This window comes from Phascolarctos cinereus, unplaced genomic scaffold (genome assembly GCF_003287225.1).
Source record: "Phascolarctos cinereus isolate Bilbo 61053 unplaced genomic scaffold, phaCin_HiC Scaffold_1;HRSCAF=81, whole genome shotgun sequence".
NCBI classification, from domain to species: Eukaryota; Metazoa; Chordata; class Mammalia; order Diprotodontia; family Phascolarctidae; genus Phascolarctos; species Phascolarctos cinereus.
The window spans coordinates 284154788-284177474 of NW_027555514.1; the positions used below are offsets into that span (position 1 = coordinate 284154788).

At 45.5% G+C, this 22687-nt stretch overlaps 1 long non-coding RNA gene across 1 annotated transcript in view; it reads right to left on the minus strand.

The window, feature by feature from the left end:
* LOC144454836 (uncharacterized) overlaps positions 1-22399 on the minus strand; it is a 73093-nt gene extending 50694 nt beyond the window's left edge. The window contains exon 1 of the long non-coding RNA XR_013483388.1: positions 22315-22399. This is a non-coding gene — a long non-coding RNA (uncharacterized LOC144454836). The remainder of the gene's footprint in view (positions 1-22314) is intronic.
* Between the last annotated feature and the right edge of the window lie 288 nt (positions 22400-22687).

Genomic DNA, 22687 nt, shown 5'->3' on the forward strand with positions numbered 1-22687 from the left:
CTGAACCCCATATTTATCCCCTACCATCGGTGTGGTCACATAAAATTCACTTAACCTCTCTGATCCTTGCTTCCTCGCCTGTAAAATAAGGAGGTTGAATCAAATGAGATTTAACTCCTAGAATGCTATGATTTATGCTAATATGTGAAAAAAGAAATGCCCAACCTGCAGCCTGAGTGACAAGCTGCTTCTAAGTCATCTAGAAAAATTGTGTGAACTCTAAAAAGCACTTGCCACTGCTGCCCACTCGTCTCATAAAAGTATGAGAGCTCACAACAACGCCTTCTCTCACTAAGTATTAATGATAAACTTACTTTCAGATTCAAATATTTGCAAGGATTCAGATGAAACTTATAATATGCCTAGAAATTTCAAAGCAACTTCATTTGCTAAATTTCATTCTCTTTTTTGTTTTTAAAAATTATTTGTTATAAAAGATAACTCTTAGGGGCAGCTAGGTGGCGCAGTCGATAGAGCTCTGGCCTTGGAGTCAGGAGGACCTGAGTTCAAATCTGGTCTCAGACATATGACACTTGACCCTGGGCAAGTCACTTAACCCCGACTGCCTCACAAAAAAAAAAAAGCAAAAAAAAAATAAATAAAAGATAACTTTTTGGAAAGGGAGAAGGGGAGAGACTTGGGGGGAAATCTAGGCAATGTTAAAAAAAAAAAAAGGATTATCAGTAAAAATCTATTCTAAAATAACAACTATGAAACATCACATCATAAAGATAAAATTAAAGCAGCATCCTTAGCTATTGGCCTGAAGAAAATGCTACTCAACCATTAACATTTATTATTGGTATTAACTGTTTACAGGTACACATGGTACTTTGTCTGGAAATGTCCCTGGCATTCAAAGACCAATTTAACCACAATTCAACAATTCCCCACTGGCTTTCCTGGGAGTGGAGGGGGGTGGGGTAGGAGAGCAACCAGCCAGAAGAGAAGGGAGTAAGTAGGAACAGAGGGAAGAGCTGCTGTTACACTTTCACTCTATTTTATCTTGCAAGATTAAATCTTGTGTTCTCTTTAGTCTCGACTTTTATCCACAGTTTTACAACAGCTTAATCTTTAACTTCTGCAGACATTATCTGGATGACAGCATGACTGGGAAGTGAAACACGTGCAACAGAAAAATTTCAAATTGCTAACCTATTTCAATGACCGAGATTCAAAAATCTCTCCCACTTCAGTATCCAATTGGGATAAAAAGCATCTCAAATTCGGTAACTGGTGAAAAATGAAATATATTATGCCTTATTGTTCATCACACCAGCATTATTTTAACTTGTCACCATTCCTGAAAAAGAAAGACTCCGGCTCAGGTGGGACTAACAGGAAATGCAGTCCTGGCTTAGGCTGTCAATCACACTTCCGTAGTGTGCACTTACTCTCCTGTCTTCCCTCTAAACTCTCTAAAAGGGGGGGGAGGGGTTTTTTTTTCCACTAATAGAAAAGATCTTCTTCCCCCATAGTTCACTGTAAATCCTCTGAACTTATTATATTAATCTATAATCCACATTTTCTTTTCTGCCAGACATTTTACAGAGAACCTGACGTACAAAGCAAAAAAGGGTTCATATTTAAAGGTAAACCAATTCTGTAAAACCATTTTTTTAAAAAATGGGTTATCTCTAAGGCCTATGAATTTTGGCTTGCTGGTAATTTCTCGATCCAATGGAAACATCTATGACCACTGTTTACACATTCCGGCCAAACTGTTGCTATTCCAGCAATTACAATGGATTATTTGCCTTCAATAGTGAGTCAGAACTTGGGAGTGGCTGAACACATGGAAATTCACCAGCTGGCAACCACAATTAGAATCAACATGGCAAGCGGTATTTGATGTCAAGGTTTTCTAAAAGCCAACTTGTTTCTTGGACTGATAATGCCAGGTTATGATGAAATTAGGAACACGCAAGCTTGCAGCAGCACCGAAATACAATCTCTACACACCCACCTCAACTCTAAACCCCCCCCAAAAAATCACATCTTATCATTAGAGGGTCAATGTTCTCTCTGATTAACGTTCTGCCAAGATTAATCAGCCAGTGAGTGTCTTTGCTATAAAAGTCGAGCCGTGCCAGCCTACCCCTAACCCTACCATCTCTTTGTGGGGCAGGAACCAGGTTGGCTTTCTAACAAGAATTTCAGGCCAATAGTCATCCAAATTTCTTTTAACTAGTGAAAGTTTCTTATGCACCCTATTATCCACGTGATATACATCATATAGTCACATGATACTGCATATCATAGAATTGTAAATAGTGTAATGTAATGTAATAGAGCATATATCAAACAATTCCACTTAGACTAGGCTTCACTTACTGGCTCTAACAAACACTCTGACCAATGGTTCAAGACCTCCCCAGTCTTCAGGAAACTGAAATAAGCCCAGATGCCTGAGGCTCTGAATTCCTGCCATTCCCCAGTTGTTACTTAGACTCCTCTCTTGTACTCTTATTCCATAATCAGTTTTTTGAACAGGGTGAAAAGGAGTAGGGGACTTCCTCAAGTTAATCAGTCCACAACTTGCTCTCCTGTAAATCTGATAAGGATTTCGGTTGCGTAACTTTTCTTCATAAGAGCCCACCGTGGTCCACTGAACTCCACTCTAAATGCAGTATTAGCCTTGTTGCCCGAGTCCATTTTCCAGCTATGAAGGCAGAAGGATATGAAAATTCAGCGGCATCACTAACAGAAAAGAACAGAGAAGATTTTGTGGCCAAACTCTGTGAAAGGCGCCAACAATCTCATACACAGGTAGCTTCCAACTTCACAAAAGTTTCATTCAAAATGCTGGTTTCTAAAGCAGCTGCCTGGAGCGTGGAATGCACTTGCTCACTGAGTCAGTGCTATAAAGGGGGCTAGATTTTTCCAGCCTGTCCCACAACATCTAGTCACCCCGTTTAACTGAACCATCAAACCAAGTCAAACAGAATGTTCTAAGCAAGCCTAAGAACCTAGTCACTTCAACTTAACCTGACAAAACCCTTCTCTTCACTTCAGCATCAGTGCTGCAGGCAGCTTTCCCTGACCTACCCCAATAGGTTTTTTTTCCTCTCTCAGATTTCCCTAGCTCTGTTTGTCTAGATGTCTCTTTTCCCTCAGTTGCACACTGCCCTGCAGGCATGCCATCCCCCAGGAGAATCTAAGTCCCTTGAGGAGGAGGTCTGTCATTCTGCCCTTGCATATCCTTACAAGAGAGTAGGCACTCGGTAACGTGTTGAATGAACTAAAATACTTCCTATCAAGGAAATGGTAACCTCAACTTAACCTCAGATGAGGAACAAGCCTTTTGAACTCAGGACACACTCACTGCAATGACTTTAGCAAGGGCAAGGAGGAGGGATTTTTTCCCAGCAAATATGACACTTCCACCTCCAAGCTAAAGAAAAAGAATTATTCTCCCTCCCACTAGATGGTAGCAGCCATTTCCTGGCAACATCAGTAAAGGGTCATGTATGAAGAATATTTGAAAAGTGGCTAGGCTTGCATTTTGGGATATTTTTGCCAATGATGGGCAAGTAAACTCCAGGGCCCCAGAAACAATAATGACTGATCCTGCTTCCAGTATGACCCCCAAAGCCATCATCAAGAGAGTACCATCCTTATGGAAAAGCAGTCCACCATCCCCAATACCACCAATACAAACTAGCTACCATCTGCGGGCAGGCAAGGCCCACCCCCCACCCCGACCACTCCCCTGCTTCCATTCTGGCCCACACAGTCGTCACCCAGAGAAACACCCTGCAGAGATTCCACCAGCTACACTCTTTGCATGTGCTGCAGGAGCCACCGAAGACCCTGAAAAAAAAAGCCCTCACCACCAAAAACTCTGGCACTGTCCAGTAAGTGCAGCATCAGAAACAGATGAGGTCTTCTTAGAAGTGACACCAACAAAGAGACACAACCTTCTGATTTGCTGCTGCACCCTGGGAGCCTCATGGCCCTTCCGTCTGTCCTGCAGCTCAAACTACAGCTCAAACAGCCTCTCTCTCTGAGGTGTCTTTCCCTTATTAGGCACAGAGCTGTCTATTCCCAGGACTTAGCAAAGGGCTATGAACACAGTGAGCACTTAATAAATGCTTTTTCATTTATTCATTCTTTATGATTCATAACTAGGGTCAGGAGAAAATTATTCTTGACTTCGAGCCAATGGATTTCTACCAAGCTGGGTTGGTGCTATGGGCTAATTCCTACAAACAAAGAAATCTATCATAAAAGCAGGATCCTAACAGAGCTTTGTTCAACAGCAAGAAACTCTATGATAAGAAACAGCTCGCCTCTAGGACAGCAGGGCTACATCTCCATCTCCCCACCCCAAAGATTCTACTGCTACAGGATATAGAAACTCATACTATTCCACACAGCCAAGAAGTTAGAATTTCTCACCCAAAGAAGAATTCCCCACTGTCCAACCAGAAATCTGCTACTTCCTGACATGAAGCATGGTGAGGACAGAAAGACTTGGGTGGAGTCAGGAAGACCTGGGTTCAAATGACATCTCAGACACTTACCAGCAGTGTTACCCTGCACAAGTCACTTAACCATTCTAGACCTCAATTTCCTCATCTGTGAAATGAAGGGGTTGGAGTCCATGAGCTCAAAGATCCCTTCCAGCCCAAAATCCATAATCTTATAATCCTAGGAACCTGCAGGAAGAGAAAAGAATGGCTCCTTCTCAGAGAGAATGGCAGGGGTTGGCTGCCAATTCATCCGGGGGGGGGGGGAAGGTCAAGAACATCAAAGGAATTAATGAAGGAGGGAAAAAAAAACGCGAAGGACAGTGACCTAGCCCTATAGGATCTCAAACTGTAACCATCAAAAACAATGTGTTACTTACTGGCTGAGTAGAATAGATTAGGCACAAAGCACAGAGTAGGAAGTGACAACAGTAATCTCAGGTTTGGTAAACACAAAAATCCGAACTTTTGGGACAAGAGCTATTTCACAAAAATTGCTGGGAAAACTGCAAAAGGTTTGGCATAAACTAGGTATAGAGCAACATCTTACACCATGTATCAAGATAAGGTCAAAATGGGTTCATGATTTAAACATAAAGGGTGACGCCATAAGCAAATTAGGGGAGCGTGGAACAGTCTACCTGTCAGAACTATGGATAAGTGAAGTATTTATGATGAAACAAGAGACAGAGAGCATTACGGGATGTAAGAGGGAGAATTTTAATTACATTAAATTGAAAAGGTTTTGCACACACACACACACAAAATCAATACAGCCAATTAGAAGGAAAGCAGAAAACTGTGGCAAATTTCACAGCAAGTTTCTCTGATAAAGACCCCTGTCTCAAATACATAGAGAACTGAGTCAAATTTATAAAAATCCAAGTCATTCTCCAATTAATAAATGCTCAAAGGATATAAACAGGCAGTTTTCAGATGAAAAAAATCAAAACTATCAATAGTCATAAGAAAAAATGCTCTACATCACTACTGATTAGAGAAATGCAAATTAAAACAACTCTGAGGCACTACCTCACATCTATCAGATTGGCTAATATGACAGAAAAGGAAAATGACAAATGTTGCAGGGGATGTGGAAAAATTGGGACACTGATGCACTATTGGTGGAGTTGTAAACTGATCCAACCATTCTGGAGAGTGTTTCACAACTATGCCCAGAGGATTATAAAACTGTGCATACCCTTCGACCTAGCAATACCACTATTAGGCTTTATATCCTAAAAGAGATTTAAAAAAAGGAAAAGGGACCTCTATGTATAAAAATAGTCATAGCAACTTTTTTGTAGTGACAAAGAATTTTAATGTTTGAACACGTTTTAGTATATGATTGTGATGGAATACTACTGTGCTATAAGAAATGATGAGCGGGATAGTTTCAGGAAAACCTGGAAAGAATTACACAAACTGATGCAAAGTGAAGTAAGCAGAACCAGGAGAACATTGTACAGGGCAACAGCAATACTGCACAATGCTCAACTGTGAATGACTTAGCTATTCTCAGCAACACAATGATCCAAGACTATTTTAAAGGACCTATGATGAAAAATGCCATCCATTTCCAGAGGAATCTGATGGAATCTGAATGCAGATCAAAGCACGCTAGTTTTTGACTTTCTTTATTTTTCTTGGGGGGTTTTGTGTTTGTGTTTTCTTTCACAACATGACTAATGAGGAAATATGTTTTGCACGACTGCATGTGTATAACCTTTATCAAACTGCTTGCCTTCTCAATGAGGGGAGAAGAGAGAGAGGGGAAGAGAGAATCTGGAACTCAAAATTATTTAAAAAAATGAACGTTAAAATTGTTTTTATGTGCAATCGGGAAAAATAAAATATTAAGAAGAAATTTAAACCTTGGCTGCCCCAACTAACAAATAAAAATAGCTAGCATTTATACAGCGCACCAAGGTTCACAAAGGCCTTTCCATGTTATTTCACTTAATCCTCGCAACAACCTTGTGAGGTATGCGATATTACTATTATTCCCATTTTGCAGATGAGGAAACTGAGGCTGAGAGGTTAAGTGACTTGCCCAGGGTCACATAGCTAGCAAGTATGTGAGGCAGAATTTGAACCCAGGGCTTCCCGACTCTCTTGCTGTCCGGACTCTTCACGACCCCAAGGACCACACTGTCCATGGGGTCTTCTTGGCAAAGATACTGAAGTGGCTTGCCATTTCCTTCTCCAGTGGATTAAGGCAAACAGATGTTCAATGACCTGCCCAGGGTGACACAGCTAGTAAGCGTCTGAGGCCGGATTTGAACTCAGGTCTTCCTGATGCCAGGCCCAGCACTCTATCCACTGAGCCATCTCACTGCCTCTTTGCACACCCTAGCTACCGACAAAAGCAGACCATTTTTCTGCCAAGAGCCGTTCATCAGAAAGAAAAAGATGTTGGGTTATTAGACCCCATAAGAATCCAAGCTCCCTGAGAAGAGGGGCTGGGTCCTTTTTGTCTCTGCTTGCCCAGCACCCAGCACACTCCCTGGCACCTTTCGAGTGGGTGCTTCATCAATGCTTGTTGACTGCTCCAGTGGCCCAGAGGCTTGGCCAACACCCCCCCGGACAGAAAGTGACAAAGAGATGACTCCAGCTCCAGGCCCCTCGGCTCACAAGGTGACACCTGGTGCCCCAAGGCATGGAAAGGCACAGAAGCTGGCCCTTGACAAAGAGAAAACACCAGGACTCCTCAACATGTGTACAAACACACAAGTGTACTAGACGCCTATTTTTTTTAACACTCCCTAAAGTAAATCCACCCGAACACTGAAGGAGAGTGAGAAGAAGAATCCGATTAGAGAATACCAGGGAGAAACCAGGCAAACGGACATCTGAACAAGAAACTCTATTACAGACACCAACACCAGTGGCCATCCAAGTCTCTGCCTGAAGACCTCCCTAGCTCGGGAGGTGGAAGGTGCTCCTTCAGGGAAGAACAGCTTCAGGGAGAGGCCCAAGAAGCTAAAGTTTGTATCTCAGCAACTTTCCCCCACAGCCCCCAGCTGTGCCTTCTAGGCACACCCAACAAAATGAGGCTGATCCCTCTTCCACACACTCAAAAGACAGAGCTCAGGACCATTCTTTTCTTCTCCAGAGTAAACACTCCCAGTTTGATCCACCGATTCTCACTATGACTATATTTTAAGCACCTAAGTGTCCTAGCTTCTTGGTCACCTTCCAGAATTGTCATATCCAGAGCACAATACAACTCCACAGATATGCTATTACGAGAGCAGAGGACAGCAGAGCTTTCGCCTCCCTTGTTCTGGACATTAGACTTTCAGTAATAAGAGCTAATCTTTTGTTTAACCTTTTTGGCAACCACGTCACACTGCTGACTCACAGTGAGGTTACAATTTACAAAAAAAAAAAAGCCAGAAAGGCTCATAGGATCAGAGATTTAAAGCTAGAAAGGACCTTGGAGGTCATGAAGCCCAAAGCCCATTTTTTTACAGATGAGAAAACTGAGGTTAGAATAATTATGTGACTTGCCCAACATTACAGAGCTAACAAGTGTGGGAGGGCAGACTTAAACCCAAGTCTTCTGGACTCTTGGGCCACGGCCCTATCTAGAAGCTGCTGTCCAGCTACACCCTTCCCCATTCTGATTTTGTACAGCTGGTTTTTTTAACTCAAGTGAGGCATTTTATATTTACCCTTATCAAATTCAATCTTATCTAATTCAGCCCATTATCCTATTTTGTTAAAAAATCATTTTGAATCCTGATTCTTTCATCTAATACGCAGCCCTCATGACTCCTGGAAATGTGAGACATGTGCTATGTAAATCTTCAGAGGACCCTGGACGTATGCCTGCTAGAAATGTCCCTCCAAGCTGAAGAGAAATCCTTGTAAGTTGAAGAATAAGAGACAGGGTTTGCAAAAGAGTAATAACTGGGAGAAGAATACAAATAACCAACATTTATTTAGTTTCTTGTGGTTATTAAGTGCTTTTACATACAGCCTAATTATTTCACTTGCTATAATAACACCATGACATAGACAGAACATGTATCATTCCTGTTCTGCAAATGAAGAAACAAACACAGAAAGGCAATGGCTTGCCTAAGGTAACACAGTCAAGTGGCAAAGCCAGGCCTCCAAACCAGAGCCTTAAGCTCAAGGAATCCATCTTCTTGCCATGTGCTCGGCCACAGAACCCTCTTGGTCACTAAGGACTATGCCCCGAGGGCCTCCATCTGCCTGCCTTGGCGCTAAGGTGCTCTGACTGGCTAATGAGGGGCGCCTTCTCACACAGCCCACCGCAGACCAGCTCATACAAGGGTTCACCTGGAACATCGTCTTGCCACCGGCTCACCGTCACACCTCTCTTCCACCTTTTGTTTGGGGAACAGTAATCAGACCAATACTCCCCTTCTATAAAATATGACCATTTCCTTCACAATGAATCCCATTTCCAGGATAAGCGGCCATCTGGCCTCGGCTTGAAGAGCTCCAATGACAGAGAACTCACTGCCTCAGGAGACAGAATATTCCACCTGTGAACAGCTTTCTGAATTGAAGCCTTTGCTTCCTGGATGTCTAGTGAGGGCACGCTGGCTTCAAAGACTTGCCATCCCTGTGACTACCCAGAATAAACACCCTTGGCCTGGCCAACAGTGCCCATCTTCGAATCCCAAGTCTCAGAAAAGAGAAGTCATCTAGCATAATCCATACCTCTACATCATCCCCAAGTAAGTGGGCATTCAGCCTCTGATTGAAAGACCCAACTGAGGGAGAAACCCGCTATGTGCATGCTGCCAGAGCCCCTTCCCCTTGGGGAAGGTGTTGGCTGCTCAGGGTTTCCCTCGCTTCGGCCTCTACCTGCCTCTCAGCAGCTCCTCCTCCAGGCCTGGTGGGCAAAGCCGAGTAACATGATCACCTCTTCCACAGGACAGCTGGCACATGCCTTCCAAGGCTTCTCTTCTCTAGGATAATCACCCCAAGTTCCTTCAGCTAGTCCCGAAGGCTAGAGTTGTTTAAAAACACAATGGAAATGTGGCAGGAAGAAAATGGACAAATCTGTAAGCATATAAATGTTCTCTCCAGCATCTCCAAAAAACGGCCAAACTTCTCCTTACACCTTTGTATATTAATTCTAGGCTGAGTATAACAATGCTCGCACTGTCTACCTCAGAGGACTGCTGTAAACTGTGAAACACTATATCAATGTGAGGTGACACGGTGGATAGAGCACCAGGCCTAGAGTCAAGAAGACTCATCTTCCTGAGTTCAAATCCCACCTCAGACACTTTCTAGCTGTGTGACCCTGGGCAAGTCACTTCACCCTGCTTGCCTCAGTTTCTTTAAAAATGAGATGGAGAAGGAAATGGCAAACCACTCAAGCGTCTTTGCCAAGAACACCCAAAATGGGGTCCTAAAGAGTCACACACGACTGAAATGACTCAACAACAAAACAACAGCAATACTGTGCGTGAACACATCCAAGGAGAGACCTCTATCGGTGAGATCACCCAATACCAGAACAGGAGCCCCGGACAAGAACCCTTCATGGTAGGCGCTATTACAATCCTCATTTTACAGATAAGAAAACGAAGATTTAGCGGCTTGCCCTGGGTCACATAACTAGGAAGTGTGGGAGGTCGGATCAGAACTCGGGACTGTCCAGGCCCAACACTCTATACCCTGGGCCACCTAGCTGGCTCACCCCAGAATGAGTACTTAATGACTACAAAACACCTTCACAGAAATGATCTCATTTGGACCTCACAACAACCCTATGTGCTAGACAGGGTCAAATATTATCCTCATTTAACAGACGAGAAAAACAAAACTCTTCAAAAAGGTAAAATGACTTGCCCACAATCACAGGAATTAAAAAGACAGGATTCAAACTCGGGTCCTGGGACTCCATAACAAGAAAAACTATGAGTAAAGTACATTTCAAGGGTCACCAAGCCCCTGACATTTCATCTGAGCCTTCCAACCTTCATACACTATCTCATTAGTTTTATTAGCCTCATTTGATAGATGGGAAAATGGAGGCTGCACAGAGTGGCATACCTCGCCCATCCCAGCAGCATAAAGTCAGGGCGAGATCCCAGGGCTTGCAGTTTTCCTGGGCCACACTGGCCCTGTCTCCTTCTTCTGGGGTCACCCGTTCCCAGGGTCCAAACTTCTTTCTAATGGTTCCCATGCCAATGCAGCTCAGTATGATCACGATGACAAACTGAAATCTATGGGCCATACTCACAGGCTCAAGGAAGGCGGCTGATCAAGCTCTCTCTGGGCTCCGACCGCCACCGTGGGAATTGCTGCCACTTAAGTTTCTGGGCTCTTATCAGATAGAAGCAGTCCTAATCTCCCCGGCTCCCCTTTCAGCAGGGCATGCCAGGGAAAGGTAGAGGAGGAAAGAACCACATACAATATCATCTTCATCCACAGGAAGCTTTCAACTAGAAGTTCAGCTACTTCCCATTAGAATTACAAAACTCTGCTGCTCACAGATGGCCCACCGGTTCATCCTGGTACAGCAAGAAGCCAACTGGCCTGATCCTAGATGGGGGAAGCAGGAAATGGAGGCAGCAACAGGTCTGATAAACCAGGAATAATCAGCACACTCTTCGGAGAGGCCAGGAAGCAACATGGGAGTCAAGCAGTGGCTCCCAACAGTTTCTGTTCCTCCAATCCCTTTGAACAACAATAACTTGGGGCAGCTAGGTGGCACAGTGGATAGAGCACCTGCTCTGGAGTTAAGAGGGCCTGAGTTCAAATCTGGCTTCAGACACATAACAATCACTAGCTGTGTGACTCTGGGCAAGTCACTTAACCCCAATGGCCCCAACCCACCCCCCAAAAAAAAAACCCAACAACAAAAGTGTTGTAAATCCCCAAGGTGACACAATCTAGGACGCCTAATACTGTCTAGAATCAGTCACTGCTTAAGGCACCAGTAAAGGACTTCTGGCACAAACCTCTTAGGCCACCACTGTGACACCCAAAGGGCTCTGTGAAGCACTCAGTGGGAGCCTTCCGGAAAGGAGGGCAGGACTCAAAAGTCCAGAGTGACCTCTGCCGGCCAGGTGAGCACAGGGAGATTTCTGGCAGGCTATTTCCTCATTGCCAAGGAGGACGATATCTGTATTGCCTACCTCACCAAGTGGCTGGGGAGGAGACAGAGACACAAGTGTTTCATAAACCTTAAAAGGAGATATAAATGCCGATGAATAATTCCCAAGAACCGATGCTAGGCACCTCCTGACAGAGTGCTGATGGACTCAGGCTACAGATTAAGACGTATAGATTTTTAGACGTGATCAAGGCAGGAATTTGCTTTGCTTAATTACGCACATTTGTTACAAGGATTTTGGTTCTTTTTTTTTAAGTGAAAAGAATATAAGTTTTATTACTGGGCCTAAAGTCTGGAAGAGCTGGATTCAAATCCTGCTTCAGACACTTTCTAGCTGTGTGACCCTGGACAAGTCACTTAATTTCTGCCTCAGTTTCCTCAACTGTGAAATGGAGATAACAGCACTCCCCTCCCTCGGTTGCCATGAGGAACAAATAAGATATCTGTGAAGTGTCTGACACGCAGTAGGCACTTAAGAAATGCCCATTTCTTTATTATTATTATTATTACCATACAGTTAGTTTGAGGCTGACCTTTATCAAACAAGCAAACTTCTTCCACAGGACTTTTGCTGTTGGCGTGTCATTTCCTTGGCAGAGACACTGCAGCAGTTGGCCATTTCCTTCTCCAGCTCATCCGACAGATAAGGAAACTGAGCCAAACAGGGCTAAGTGACTTGCCCAAAGTCACACAGCTAGTAAGTATTAGGCTGTATTAGGCCATAAACTGACTTGAAAGAAAGAGAATGGATGTGAGGAATCAGAGAAAGTTGTTCCACTTAGTCAGAGCTCCCTGCCCAATAACTGGAGAGAAGGAGCACCATGACAAAAAGAAAAAAACCGATTTGCTTGACTTGAAAAATGTGTATCTTTCCTGGTGGTAACCATCTGGCGCCTCTTATAAAGGAGATCAAGAAGCCATCACACTTGGCAGGTTAAGTCCATCCTCATCCTTAAGAAACTCTCCTCTTTCCCCCAAACATCCTGGTAGGAAAAGAAGAAAGAAACTTGCTATTTCTTGGGCCAAACTAGAATCTCAATTGTGCATGATGCACCTCCTCCCACCTGAGTATTCACTATACCCAGAATACGGGATGGCAAACAGAAAAGAAACTCCACAGGGCTAGTTCTAAGAAACAACCCAGAGCCGAAAAGGAAGCTGAGCAGCCACATTCCAGGACCCACAGTAAGCCTGTCCTGACTCCCCACCCACCAAGTGCTAACAGTGACTTCACATATATTTTATACTGAATTGTCTCGGTACCTGTGACTCTCCCCCCATTCTGTGTTAGCTTCCTGTCTTCCAGAAAGCAAAGCATCCCAAAATGAGAAGACAAATCAAAACCAAAAAATGAAACAAAGTTTCTAGGATTTTGCAGCTGGTCATTACAAATTATCTAATCCAACTCCTTCATTTACAGATTATGAGATGATTTCCTCTAGCACTGTGAAACTAGAGATCTGAACCCTGGGAAGACATCACGGGAAAGTTCTTAGGAGGCTACAAGCACAAGAGTTGCCCATCTGAGTAAAGTAGAATCAAGGAAGGAAGAGAAAGAAGCAAAGTTTGATGCACCTCCCTCCCCCAAATCATGTCTTCGCAGCCCTCTTCTCTATCTCCAGACTTAGACAGACTGAAAGCAAAGAAAGAACTTGGTCATTCTCAAAATGGTCCAAAGATGATGTTCATTTCACTCTAGCCTCAAGAGTAGAGCTGCATGCGTGCGTGCATGTGTGTGTGTGTGTGTGTGTGTGTGTGTGTGTGCGTGTGTGTGTGTGAGAGAGAGAGAAAGAACGAGAGACAGAGAAAGGGAAAAGGGAGGACAGAGACAAAAGAGACAGAAGAGAGAGAGAAAGATTGAGATTGAGAATTGGAAAATGGAGAAAACTATCAAAACCCCAGCACCCCTGTTCCAGCCAAACTGGTCTCCCTGCTACCCCTCATACAGAACATTCCATCTCTCCTCTCTAGGCTTGCCCAGGCTATCCCCCATACCTGGAAAAAAAATCCCTTTTCGCTTTCTTTAACAAAGTTCACCTCATGTCTCCACAAATAGGAAGCCTCTCCTGACCCCTCCCCTACCCCACCCGACTACCATCCAACCAGGCTGGAGGGCAATCCCCTAGAAATGATTTTGCATACACTTTGTACCAAATCGTCTTTGTACCTGTGGCTTCCCCCTCCATACCAGATGAGTTCCCTGACTCCTTTACTCTTTTTCTTTGTACTCACAGCCCCTAGCACATGGATGTAGCCTAATGAATGCTTGCTGACTTACAGAAGGAGAAGGAAGATCAAGGAACACAAGGAGGAGGCCTTGCTTCTAAGCTCTCACTTCAAGAAAGAGAATGTCAGGGGCAGGGAGGTAGCGCAGTGGATAGAGCACCGGCCCTGAAGTCAGGAGGACCTGAGTTCAAATCCAGCCTCAGACTAAACACCTGACACCAGCTGTGTGACCCTAGGCAAGTCACTTAACCCAAATTGCCTAAAAACAAAAAACAAGAAAGAAAAAGAAAGAGAATGTTGAAAAAGGAAAATGACAAATGCGGGAGGGGATGTGGGAAAATTGGGACACTGTTGGTGGAGTTGAGAACTGATCCAACCATTCTGGAGAACAATTTGCAACTACACCCAAAGAGCTATAAAACTGTGCATATCCCTTGCCCCAGCAATACCACTACTACCTCTTTACCCTAAAGGGATCAAAGGAAAAGGAAAAATATGTATAGTGCTGTCTTTGTGGTAGCAAAGAATTGGAAATGCAGGGGACGTCCTTCAACAGGGGAATGGCTGAACAAGTTGTGGTGCATGATTGTGATGGAATACTGTTGTGCTGTAAGAAATTATGAGCAGGATGCTCAGGAAAAAACAACTTCAGACTTATATATGAACTGATACACAGTGAAATGAGCAGAACCGGAAGAACATCACACACAGCATCAGCAGCACTGTACGGATCAACTCTGAATGACCTGGCTATTCTGAGCAATACAATGATCCCAGACAATCTCAAAGGACTTGTGATGAAAAGTGCTATCCACCTCCAGAGAAATAACGGGTGGAGGGTGAATGCAGACTAAAGCACACGTGTTTTCACTTTATTTTTCCTGGGTGGGGTGGTCTGCATTTTCTTTCGCAACATGGCTAATATGGAAATATGTTTTGCATGGAAAAAAAGCGAATGTTGAAGAGGATTCAGAAATCCTTCTGATTCTCCCAATAGAACAAAAGATCACACTATGATTAACTTAGTTTTATCTAAGCACTAAAGAGATTATTATTAAATAAGTTGAAAATGAAATGCCATCACTAGCCTTGTATAAGGCAGAGCCAATTTCCAGTTTCATCCTCAGAATCAGCTTTCAGGTTAAATCCTACAAAATCAAAACACAAACTTACAGGGATGCCATGATTGCCTGGTGTCTGGAAAAAAATCCCAAGAACTGCTTGGCACAATGCATTGGTTGGACACTCATGGCTCAGACCACAAGAACAGGTCAACAAACCCTTTGAACCTGAACAAGATGAAGAGCACATTTTACAATCTGCTTTACTTAAAATTACTAGCCCATTACCTCTTACATTAGCACAAAGGTTTACAAACACATGACTCACTCAAAAAAGAAAGAAAATCAGATAACACTGGTCTCCTTAAATACTATAGCCTAAAAGGAGTTTTTAAGATTTAAGTTTTTAAGTCAAATCAAGTTAACAAGCATTTACTAAGTATGCGCCAGGAACAATGCTATTTGCTGGGGATAGAAAGATAAAAAACTGCCCCTGAATCCAAGGAGCTCACAGTCTAATGAAGAAGACAACCTACAAACACTCATGTACAAACAAAATAGGTACAGGATCAATTGTAAATAATAAAAGGGAAAGGCACGAGCATTAAAGGAGGTCGGGAAAGGCTTCCATTATTAGATGAAATTTTAGTAGGAAACTGAAGGAAGCCAGGCAAGGCAGAGCCGAAGAGAAATTCCAGGCACAGGAGGACAGCCAGTGAAAATGCCTGCAGTTGGGGAGATGGATCTCAGTGGAGGCCAGAGTCACTGAATCTCAATGACTGTAAAATGACTACAAAGTCTTCTGACATGGAACTTGGTCTCTAAAATCTCTCTTCCGCACTAAGGCAGTTTAACATACCCCAGGAGTTAGAAAAAAAAAGTCATTAGTTTTAACTTCTGAATTCAATTCATACTATTCTCCTTACCTATTTTATACCAACAGTGTGGGTTTCTAATCCTCTATCACTCCCCAGGCCCTTCATAAAATTTCTCACAGAAAAGCACAATAAAACACATTTTGCAGTTAAAGAGAAGAATAATTACTCAAATACAGCTTACATATAATAATACAAGTGAATAATTACCAACCTAGCCAGGGTCTCAAGAGTGATAACCTACTCTGAAATACCAGAAAAAAGTGCAGCTTCGTATACAAAAGCATGATGGGCTGGCAATTTTCCAAGTTCCTACAAATTCTGTGGTAGAGAAAATGCGTACGTATTAACCACATTAGGAGACACTGGCACCACTCTCCCCCATTTACAGTTAAAAAGATACTGAAACACTGGCAAGAATTTCTTGAAATCTGGACATTATATTATGCCCTTATTTAGTATTTATTGCGCCATTTCAGATGTGAAGTCATTATCCTAGTTTTCCATTTCAGAAACAGCATCAAGATACAAATAAGGAATATGGCAAAGTTAATTTCAATAGCTTGAATACCTTGATTATTAACACAAAGACTTCTAGATCACACTGACCTTCTGTCCAACACTGCAAAACTGCTCAGTTTTATTTTTCATCAGTAACATTGGCAAAATCTGACTGGTTCTGTCACCTGATTCAGTGGAAGGTGTCATGGGGGGAGGGGGTGTCTCTTTTTTTTTTAAAGTTATGCACTCACAGTCTAGATTTTAATCACTCAATAAATGCATTTTTCTAGGATTAAAATTTCCCACCCACAAATTTTGAGACACAGGCCCCACAAATATTTCTTCCCATTTAACTTCCACTCACATTCTGCTACAATGCTCCCTTTCTCACCAAAGTGACCCAGGGCCACTGAGGGCCATGCAACTAAGGATCCCCCACCCTGGCAGGTTCTGAGCATGGCCCCACTACATATCTGTTATCCAGGACCCAGTCTAGCTAAGTTCTGGCAGACTCACTACCAAAAAAGTTGCAATTAAATCAAAGATCTCTAAAACAATATTTCAATTGATAAGCTCACTAGCTCCCATGGCCTCAATTATTGCCTCTTGCTGACTGCCAACTCAGCCCTCTCTGCTTAATGTCAGATTCGAATCTCCAACTGCCTATTGGACAACTGACACTGGATATCCTCCAGACATCTTAAACTCAACGTGCCCCAGACCGAATGCCAAACCCTTCCTCCTTCCTAATTTCCACATTACTGCTGAGAGCACCATCCTTCCAGTCACCCAGGCACCTCATTCCCTCCCCTCCCATCTGTTGCCAAGTCCTGTCGCTAAGACCTTTGCAATGTCTCTCACATATACCTACTCCTTTCCTCAGATATTCCCACCGCCCCACCCCGTGCAGGTGTGTGCCTCGCCCGCAGGACCTTTGTCTCCCTGCCACAAATCTCTTTCCACTACAGTCTAGCCTCCACTCAACTACCAACCTGGTCTTCCTAAAGCACAGGCTGCCCATGACACCCTAGTAGTGGATAAACTGGAGTAACCGAGAGTCTGGTTTGGCATTCAGAGCCTGTCACCTGTCCCCCTCTACTTTTCCAGTCTTCTTACTCAATCCCATGTATTCTGTGACCTAGCGACATCCTTACTGTTGCTCCAACGAGACAATCCATAGCCATCATCCAACTCTGGGCATTTTCACTGGCTGTCCCACAGCCCTGATGATCTCTCCTTCCTTCTATCTCTATGCATATACAGTTTACACACAGCTGTTTAAATGCTGTCTCCCCCACTAGGCTGCTAGCTTCTGGAGAGAAAAGACTGGTTTTTGCCTTTCTTTGTAAATCCAGAATTTAGCACAATGCCTGGCATATGGTGGGCACTTAATAAATGCTTGTTGGTTGGCTAACTGAAATAAAAGTAACTATAAATCTCAAAGCAGGGAGGACTCACATGCCCAAAAGTGCTATCTAAATCTCCATGGGGCAACTAGGTGCACAGAGGATAGAGTACCAGGCCTGAAGTCAGGAAGACTCATCTTGCTAGCTGTGTGACCCTGGGCAAGTCACTGAACCCTGTTTGCCTCAGTATCCTCATCTGAAAAATGAGCTGGAAAGGGAAATGGCAACCACTCCAGTATTTTTGCCAAGAAAACCCCAAATGAGGTCACAGAGAGTCGGACGTGACTGCAAATGAAATAGGTAATATGCTTGTTAACGAGTCCCATTTATGTAAGGAATGGAGATTTTTAATTTCATTTACTGAAGAATAAAAATACTAGAAAAAGAAATGGTCCAAATCCAAGGCAGCACTTTAAAAACTTTTCAAATACTAACAAGTTATTATCATTGTCCTCATTTCACACATCAGCACACTGGGGCTCCACATGAGGGTCTCACTCTGTAAGCCAGAGCTGATGCTCCAGCAACAACGAGCACTGAAATATTCCCCGGCTGTACCACAAACTTAACCTTCTCTCTTCACTCGTCCTCCCGTCACAGCTTCTTTGAGTCCCATCTCCATGCTGCTGCAGAGCACCAGGGCACTACAGGATTCCCCTCTGCCCAGGGCATTGCCCTCTCTGCTGCATCCCTACCTCAGTGGTCCCCCTCTACTCTCTAACCTGGGAGCTGTGCTCTCAGTGGAATATTCCCATTTCCAAATCTCATAAATTAATATGACAATTTCCGTGCCGGGGTTACTTCACCTGCAATCTACAAATTCCTTCCCTTTCCTACTTTAAATATTTTCTTCAAAAGACCTGCAATTTTATTGTGAGGATGCCTTCCCCCACACAGGTCACATCTCTTCCACTGCACGTCGTGAGCCACTGCAGAGGCCCCACTTTCTGGCACCGGACCTCCGCACTGCTCATCAGATAACAGCTCCGCAGCCTCACACATCCCCAAACCCTTGCCAGCTAGGTACAAGACCTGACAAAACCTGATGATGCACAGGCTGCCGCAGTCCTTGGGAGTTCACGGCCACCTCCGTGGACGATGAGCTGCCACAACAGTTAAGAACTTCATGGAGCCCCTTTTGAGGCTCTCCGGAAATAAAGCCTATTTCACAAAGCTTGTTCAGAAGATAAGCTCTACCCTCGCCCCAATTCCAAGAAGTGACTCAACACTTTACAATTAAAGACAGAAAATACACAAACCCCACACACAACATAAATGTGTATTTATTAGCTCATCTTTACGCCAACGTGTGCTCTGTGAATGCAGTTACCCATGTGTTTACACAGACTTAATTTCTACCTTATGAAAACAATAACTAACTTCGATCCTCCCTCCTGTGTGAGTACTCCCTCCATCAATGCAGATTGCAATTCTTCTTGCCTTAGCAGATAGTACCTCCAGAGCAAGTGGGGCCAAGAAAACCAAAAGCCAACCTTTGGTTCTGTCTGTTTTTTCTAGAACGTTGCTTTATCTCCCAGAGCATTTAACACAGGACTAGACACCTAAGCGGTCAGTCAGTCAACAGACATTTGTTAAGTGCCTACTGTGTGCTACGTCAATGGAAACCAATTCTAGTAAAATCCAGTTAACAAAATATTAAAAACAAGTTCACAGACTGCAAGTTGGGAATTAATGAAATCACATATCCAGGCCAAGAGTGCCCACTACCTTGCACACAGTGAGCGCTTAAGGATGTCTACTGACTCCATATGAGAACCTCTGGAAGCCTTCTGAAGCCTTTTTTTCTATCTGTGCTTAAATAAGTATGAAGTGAGCCCCCTGCTATTAGGTCTGCATACTTTTCTCTGCCTGTATTTTTAAAGACAGTAATAACTCTGCATTGCTTTCCAAAGCATTCCACTAATAAACCAAATTTTCGTGGAGCCTTTTGACTTAATATTTAAAAAGTGAAAGATATCGGGCAAAACTGCAATGACTCTGGGCCCAAAGCCCCGTGGCCTCCAGTCCTGGGGCTGTGGGCCAGTTGGCTGCACCACTTTGTCGGTGGGAGGCATGAAAAGCGTTCCCCCCTTTTCAATAGTGAAGCTGTATGAACAGAATTGGAAGTGCTCTGGGGTCATCTATAAGAATAAAACCAAACGCGGTTCACCTTCTAATCGAATAAAGCCTGAGTCGGAGCCCTCAGCTTTGCGTTCTAGAACGACAACCTACACTCAACAATCTGGAGGCACATCGACCCTGAAACGGTTAAGAGCGACACGAATGATACGGACCTCGGAGGGGTGATTTCATGACTATGATAACCTGGATTTCCTGCCACGTTCTGACGCATGCAATTCTGTGACCAGTGTGGCCTCCTTCCCTCATTTATGCTACCCAAAACTGCCCAAGGCGAGGCCACTGAAACAAGAGTGAGAACGTGGACACAAATGCTGGCTTTTTTCCTAGGTCAGCGCAGGGAACCCCAGATGAAAAATCTCCCCCTACTAATGAAGATGAGCAGCTGCTCTTCAGTTAGGTCTCAGGAAGCCGTCCCCAAGCTATATGCCCAGGGTGGGACCTGAACCATCTGAGGAAGGCCCTCTCTCCACTCTACCAAACTGCCCTTCAATGCCTGCCCTTGGGCAAAGCATCCTCACTCCCAGATACCTTGCTGGGAGACCAAGTTCACATCTGCCAGATTTTACAGGACCAAGGGATTTGGGCCTAGAAAGTCCTCGAGAGATCATCCAGTCCCAGGTCCTTCCTTTACAAATGAGGAAAGCGAGAGAGGCATCCCAAGTCACACAGAGCTGTAAGTCAGACCAGGCCCCATAATCGAACGCTCTTGTCACCGGCCTCTCCACATCCACGTGATCCAGGCGGCTCCGTGCTCCATCTGCTGCTACACACGCATCAAACACCTGCACGCGCCTGGACAACCCTCCCCCTGCCCGGGGTGATCCAGGGGTATGGGTTACACACGTCAGTGCTGGCCAACGAGAAAAGCCTTCTGAACAGGATCCAGGGGCATCCCCGTGATGACAGAGGAAGTGTGCTCCTCTGGGCCCGTCCTTGTGGTAATCGAGGGCTAGGAGCTGGGATGGGAATCCCAGTTCTGCCTGTCTCTGACCCTCAGCTGAGGCCTCTGTTTCCCGATCCACAAGGCAGGGTTGGCCCAGAATCCAGGCCTTTTATTAAAAGGATCTGTTCTGTAAAATTTGGATTCAGTCACAAGGCTGCACTTATGAATCTAGAAGGCCACATGTGGCCTCAAGGCTGAAGGTTCCCCACCCCAGCCCAGGCTCCCTCCTGGCTCCAAACCTTTGGAACCTCTGCTGCAGCTGGGGATCTGGTGTCAGGGTGACTGGACTGAACCAAGCTCAGAGTCCCTTTCTGTTCTATCCCAATGACCCATCTATGCTGCTTCTGTCCTCCAAGCCCCCTGCACAGAGGGGTCCAAACTAGGGAAGCCCAGGCTTCCCTCACTCCCTGGGCCCACAAGCGAACACCACGAGAGCCAAGTCTGGGAAGCCAAGTATCGAGGCATTTCCTAAGAAATAAGGAGTGGACCTTTATAGACAAAAAGCCACAAGCAAGACAGCAAAGTCCTGTCTTTGACAAGTAGTAAGCTCAGTGAGGATATGATCATAATAAGTAGCATTTTAAGGTTTGCTTTACATACATTCTCTCATTTGATTCTCAAAACAACTCTGGGGAAGGATGTGCTGTTGTTGAAGAAACTGAAGCTAAGAGAGTGAAATGACCTCACAGCTAGGGAGTGTCTGAGACAGGATTTGAACTCAGGGCTTCCTGTCTCCAAGTCCCTTGCTCGCTGCACACACCACACGCCTCTAGGAAGAGAAAGGATGAGCTGGGTCAAAGAAGAAAATGGAAACCCCTCCCCCACAAAAGGACTGGGGTGAAGGCGAGCTACCAAAGGAAGGGGGAAATGAGGGGAGCTGTCACCTGAAGATGGGGCCAAGCCCATCTTGAATAGCAGAGACAAGAGGATGGGGGTTCTTAATAAAACGGGAAGGGGGGGCTGAGTGGGGGGGGCACTGTGATACCGGCTCAAGTTAGAGAAGTCACACAGGTGGGCATGTCATCCTGAAAACGCGCAGAACCATGCTCAGATAAGGGGACAAGGTCCCCCTGGGGGGATAAAGGGCCACTTCCAGACGAGGAGTCCTGAGGGCGGGAGAGGAACACCCTGAGAGGGATGGGGGGACCACCAGGCAGGGCCACTTCAGACGGCCCTCCCCCGAGGGAGGTGCCTCGGTGGGCGGCACCCGCCGGGATCGGAGGCCTACAGGGTGGGCAGACTCTCTGGAGGTGGGGGAGGTCCAAGGTGGGTGGTTCCACTTTGAGGGGAAGAAGGGAGAAAGGGGAGGATCGCACTGCTTTGAGGAGGGGGCGCGGTGCCGGGGGGGGGGCCGAACCTCCCCACGATGGCCTGGAGGTGGGAGCAGAGAGTGGGCAGGCCCACCTGGAGACAGAAGAATGGGGGGTCAGCACGGGGGAGGGGGGCGGGCCCACCTGGAGGGGGGGGCTCAGGAGGGGGGAAGGGGTCCACTCGGAGATGAGGCGTGGGGGCGGCACCTCGTCGGGATGGGGAGCTCCCCTCCACGGGGGTTCCCAGGGCGGGCCCCTCGCACTCACCTCCCCGGAGTCGCCGCTGGGCCCCGGCCCCAGCTCTCCTTCTCGCCGCCTCCCGGGCGTCCGCGTCCCGGCCGGTGCGGGGGCGTCCCTGGGGCAGAGGCAGCAGCGGCGGGCGCGGGGTGCGGGGCGCGGGGCGCGGGTCGGCTCGGAGGCTGGAGAACGAAACGGCCCCGGGTCGCGCGGCCCCAGTCCCGCCGATGTCGCTGTTGCCGTCGCCGCCGGCTCCTCTCCGCCTCAGCCACGGAAGCGCCCGTCCCTCCCCCTCCGCGCTCCGCCTCGCGCTTCACGCCTCCCGCCTCCCCACGCCGCGCACGGGCGAAGTGACAGCCGCCGTCGACCAATCAGCGGCCGCGCTGGGGAGAAGGCTGGACGG